Below are 5,844 nucleotides of genomic sequence, written 5' to 3' on the forward strand. Positions count from 1 at the left end.
TACACCAAAAACATGGTTACAACACTTTTACCACAAAAAAACACTGTTAATTTTCTTAAGGGCTACAGTCCACATGGTATCCAGATCTGCTGATTATTTGATATACTGTATAGTATTATAGTAAAAGTAATGAAATAGGTTTCATAAATGACACTTACCTTTTCAAATGTGTGTATTCTTCTCTTCAGTCTATGCAGTATCTGCTGTGTCTCTTTCATCAACCTAATCGCTCCTCACTACTGTTGTTATCCTTCAACTCTAAAGACAAAGGCCACACCCTTATTCGGTCATTTGCAAACAGGCTGCTCTGTATGAGGGGCTGTTTGGAAATGTATTCAAACTTTACTTATTCATGCATACATAAACCATGTACATACACAAATATAAATCACTCACATATACTTTAGGATGTTAAAGAGAATACATATAAAATATGTGTGATCACATGGTGAAATTGTACCTATTTTGATACCAAATGAAAGCTTCTTTAGTAGTCTGTAACAAAAGTTATGGTTTTCTGAAGTCGGCTGATTGCTTTTGTCAGGAAAATCAGGTTTAAAGAGAGGCAAAGAAAATAAAAGCACAACAGGCGGGTATCACAGATAAAAGCAATTGTATGCAAGGCAAGGCAATTTTATTTGTATAGCACATTTCATACACAGAGGTCATTCAAAGTGCTTTACATAGAAATGAGAAAACAATATATAAAAGAGAAAAAAAGAAAATGTAAAAATAAGAGATACACAATAAAATCACAATAAAAACAAAGATAAATGAGAATTTAAAATAACAATTAAAGAACATAATGTGACTTTAATAATAACAGTTTTGAATATGTTAAAAAGAATAAAACAGGAGTAAAATTGACTTGAATTAAAAGTGCAGTCAGTGTGAAGCAGCACAGTGCTCATGAGTTAAACTGTGTTTAAGATGTGTTTTTAATCTAGATTTAAAAGTGTTTACTGTTGAAGCACATCTGATCTCTTCTGGAAGCTGATTCCAGCTACAGGTGGCATAATAATTAAATGCTGACGCACCTTGTTTTGAGTGAACCCTTGGTATTTCTAACTGACCGGATCCTAATGAACTGAGTAATCTGTTAGGTTTATATTCAGTTAGCATATCTGTAATGAATTTGGGTCCTAAGGCATGAAGTGATTTAGTGTAAGGACCTGAGGACTGGAGTGATTTGTTCAGATTTTTTGGTTCTGGTCAGAATTCTGGCAGCATTGTTTTGTATGAGCTGTAGTTGTCTAATGTTTTTTTGGGGGATCCCAGTAAGGAGTCCATTGCAGTAATCCACCCTGCTTGTGATGAAAGCATGAACAAGTTTCTCTAAGTCCTGTCTTGAGACAAAACAACTAATCCTGGCAATATTTCTGAGATGATAGTAAGCTGATTTGCTTATCACTTTTACGTGACTACTGAAATTAAGGTCAGACTCTAAAATTACACCAAGATTTCTGACTTTATTTTTTGTCTTTAGACCCCTAGAGTCAAGATATGTGTTAACCTTGAGAGTTTCGTCTTTATTTCCAAATACAATGACTTCAGGTTTGTCTTTGTTTAACTGGAGGAAGTTTTGATGCATCCAACAGTTAATTTCCTCAATGCATTTACATAGAGAGTCAATGGGGCTGTAGTCATTGGGTGACAGTGCTAAGTATATCTGAGTGTCATCTGCATAGCTGTGGTAAGCAATTTGGTTCTTTTTCATTATTTGACCAAGTGGGAGCATATACAAATAAAACAGAAGCGGTGCAAGAATTGAACCCTGTGGGACTCCACATGTCATAGATGTCCACTCAGATTTATGGTTACCTACACTGTTAGATGTCACTGTAGATTTAGCAGTACATTACTGTAAAAATCCACAGTACTATACTGTATGTGTACATTACAGTACAGTGCTGCAGTTCATAATGCATTCTGGGTAAATTTGTTTGAGCGGGAAAATTTTACAGTATATTTTGGTCTTGATGTAACCTTGCTGTAGCCATTGCTGTAATGTGCCAGGTGTACTTGCAATAATCAGAGAAAGTGCGCCAGAGTCAAATCACACAGAGGGAGAGAGAGCACAACTCCTGGCTGCAGCTGAAGGAGGACGATTGATTTCTGGCAGTTCGGTAAGTTTGAAATATTTCTGTTTCATGAAAACTTAATTTTTAGTTTAAGAATGTTGTCAATAGTTTGTCACAATATTGTTTTAAACGTGCAATGAGAGAGAAAAACGGTCGCCAACAAAGTTTCAATCTCCCCCAGAAAGTAAGCTCACACACAGATGTCTACCGCTGCTTTAACTCGCTTTACACCTTTTTTAATGAATATAGGGTTGTTTTAACTAAATTATGAGGGTTTGGTGAGTTTATATTGTGTTGAAAGTGTGGTGACAATGAAACTATTTTTAACGAAATGGACAAAGACAACCCGCCAGCGCGGTCTTGCGGTCCCAGCATAATGGTCGTTTATCTCGGCGTTTCATCCGTTCAGTTAGCGTCAGAAAAAAAAAAGTATTAAGTTCGACTGTTTGGTAAGGCTAACTCGTGGTTGTAAACAGACAGGACTTGACACGCCGTACACAGCATACTGTAGTACCGAACTCCTCCACAGAAGTGAAAACAAGAAACCTCATATTTAACTGGATACATGCATCGAACTCATCGCAGCTTTAACTTCGACCAAATATAATTCAGACCTGGGCTCATCTTAATATCAGATGAACGAAAGGGATTGCCGCGCTTATTGTTGTTGTTATTATATTACGGTATATCAGCAAAAGCAGAGAATATCTTCTCTTAAGCGTTTTACACGCCCAGTAAGTTGTCCAATACATTTTTATGGCATAATGTTTCCACCACTTCAGATGCATTACATGCAGTATATATAAGTTTCCAAAACACATCAAATCAATGCACGAAAAGAGAATGGGCTCCGCATTTACGTACCTTTGTCTTCTCGTCTCTGTCATCTGATCCTTCATCTCTGGATGTAAAATAGTCCATAATAACATCGTGTAGGAAACTGGCATCACCAGGATTGCTCAGATTTAGGCGATCATGTTTATCTTTAAAGTGAGCAGCTAGCTACTAACTTGTTAAAAAACTTTGCGTGACATAGTGTTACACCGCAGCCGGTCCGGGTAAAACATTAAAGGGACAGTCTTTTTACCTTATCACTATAAATCGCTATTTTCTGCACTAAACGAGACATTTTCAGAGATTTTCTGTAGACAAGATGTTATAATTAAAAAAAGACTTATTTAGATATTTATATATAATATATAATATAACAACTAATATATATATATTTGTTTGTTTTACAACTGACTTAACACTTACAGTAATGTTTTATTTGTTAGCATAGCATTATATTAGATTTAAACACTTAATACATTTTTAAATCAATCACTTTGTCCCTGTTTACATTAGTTAATGCACAATGAACATTATCAAATATTATTAATGTTGTAAAATATATTGTTCATTGTTAGTTCATATTAGCTAAGGCATTACCAAATGTTAAGGAATATACTCTTATAGTAAAGTGTTACTAAATTTTCTTTTACCATTTCCATCACAATGTCTATTTTTTTCTATGGCTAACAGATTTTGTAACATTTGTCTTTTTTACAGTCTTACCATTGCTTGTAAGCTGGATTGGGTAAGATGGATCATCTTTAAAGGCACCAGGCAAGTACATGATGTACAGTTACAAGTCATGTATTTTTTCGACTGCAATATTAAATGCTTTCACGTCACATGCAAAATTACACAGGAATGTGGCTTACTTTTTATTTGTAGTTTACATGAGTGTCCTTGCACTTTTCAGGAGTTAAGGCAGATGTGGAGGCACAACGTGTGATACCAGACACACACCAAGCACATTATGTTCGGTAAGTTTGTACTTTACCACTACAGCTTCTTTAAATACCCATGTATACACTCATTCACTCATTCACACACAACACTGTAACACGACCATACACAACATGTACACAATTGTCTTAGTTTGCCATGTAGAAATATACAAACAGAAATATTCAGACTTTGGTTATAAGAAATTTAATTTAATAATTGTATTTATTTAGCAGAGGTGTCCCTGGACTTTATTGACAAAAGATTTTGTTTTCAGAATAAAAAGTTGTGTCCAAATCAGTAACAATTGTACTTTCTGTTCAGGACATTCAATCATGACATGATCCATGTGGATGCTGTCCATTGAGGAAAGAGTTTGTTCCAAGGTAAGTGAATCTTCTGTATTTTAATGTTATTAGGTGTGGAACAGTAGAATAAGAGCAAAAGGTTTCAGAATAGGAGTAAATTCAAGGCTTTTTAAGAATCTTTTTCTATCTTATATTTGTTGACTTAATGTTTATGATATTTCTAACAGGTTTCTGGATAGAATTAATTCCAAAGATGGGAAAAAGTGCACATCCAGACAAGGAGCAAGCAAAAAGACAAGGAACTTGGTGCAGAGAAAAGCTGTGGCCATTAACCCCCATGTGAACAGCTTCATGCAGTCCCTGATTGAGTTCGAATGGACGACTTCAAAGTAAAGGCCACTGTGGTCTGTCTGCCACAGTTTAATGCATTTATTTTTAGTGTTAAATGAAATTCAAGTAGAATATTTAAAACTATGGGCCAGTGTTCTTTTTACCACAGTGAAATGTTACCTTTTAGTCGATGATGGACTTTAAACTGAAAACTTCAAACTATGGAACAGTGTTCTATTTGCCAGAGTTAAATATGTTACAGCAGAGGTGTCCAAACTTGTTTATACTTGTTGATTTTATTTTATGTTACTTGATTATATGTTTATTATTGTTTAAAATCTTGTTTTAAATATGTTTGTTTCAATTAAATGTTTTTTTTTAAATAAAATTTTGATACATACATTGCTTGGATTGCCTTTTAATTCATTATGTTTTAATTTAGCATTTTTACCATATTAATAACTATAGATTTAAACCTAAATCTTTAGCTATTTTATATAATATTATTGTATTAACTGTAATAAGTAATAAATAGTATTTATGGGTCAATATAGACATTACAGTAAATTACTGTAAAAATAGACTACTGTAATAAAATATTGTAAAATTACAGTACAGTACTGCTTTGTAACTATACAGTACTAGTTTGTGTACTGTAAAATGGTATTACAGTACAGTACTGTAAAACCAAAATACAGTAACTTACTGGCAACCGTGCTGCCAGTACCGTACTGTAAAAATACAGGGAAATCGTTAACAGTGTATGTTCAAAAAAGTAACCTCTCCCTTTTAGTTATTATTTAAACCATTTTCAAGGAGAACATCAACGGAGTCTGGCAATATATTTGGCAACATTGAAATAGCATTCATAAATACCTCACTGGTGTTCTCATTTATGAACCTTTTTTTTTTGACATAGACAGATCTAGCATCAGTGGCAGCACATATCAATAAATCACAGTAAACACAGAAATGGTCAGATAGCGCTTCATCCTTGATTACAGTGGATGAAATGTTTAGACCCTTGCTAATGAGCAGATCAAGAGTGTGTTCCCTATTGTGTGTAGGACCTTGCACATGCTGGGTCAGATCAAAAGTGTTTAAAACATTTTACAGTTCAATCGCAGTATTGTTTTCTGCATTGTCTATAAGAATATTGAAATCCCCAGCAATAACAAAATAATCACATTCTGAGGAAATTGTTGATAAAAGTTCTGTGAATTCATCAACAAATGGTGAGGTGTATTTGGGAGGTCTATAAATAATTGTAAACAGAATGCGTGGTGTACCTTTTAGAGCAATACATAAATATTCAAAAGATTGGTAATCACCAAGTAACACTTGCTTGCATT

At 34.1% G+C, this 5,844-nt stretch overlaps 1 long non-coding RNA gene across 1 annotated transcript; it reads left to right on the forward strand.

The window, feature by feature from the left end:
- The first annotated feature begins 1,824 nt into the window (after positions 1 to 1,824).
- Positions 1,825 to 4,753, forward strand: LOC135731539 (uncharacterized). Its single transcript, XR_010526331.2, has 5 exons — positions 1,825 to 2,126; positions 3,633 to 3,689; positions 3,829 to 3,892; positions 4,179 to 4,240; positions 4,390 to 4,753. It is a non-coding gene; the product is annotated as an uncharacterized lncRNA (long non-coding RNA).
- The last annotated feature ends 1,091 nt before the right edge of the window (positions 4,754 to 5,844 follow it).

Source organism: Paramisgurnus dabryanus, chromosome 2, assembly GCF_030506205.2.
Source record: "Paramisgurnus dabryanus chromosome 2, PD_genome_1.1, whole genome shotgun sequence".
Lineage (NCBI taxonomy): Eukaryota > Metazoa > Chordata > Actinopteri > Cypriniformes > Cobitidae > Paramisgurnus > Paramisgurnus dabryanus.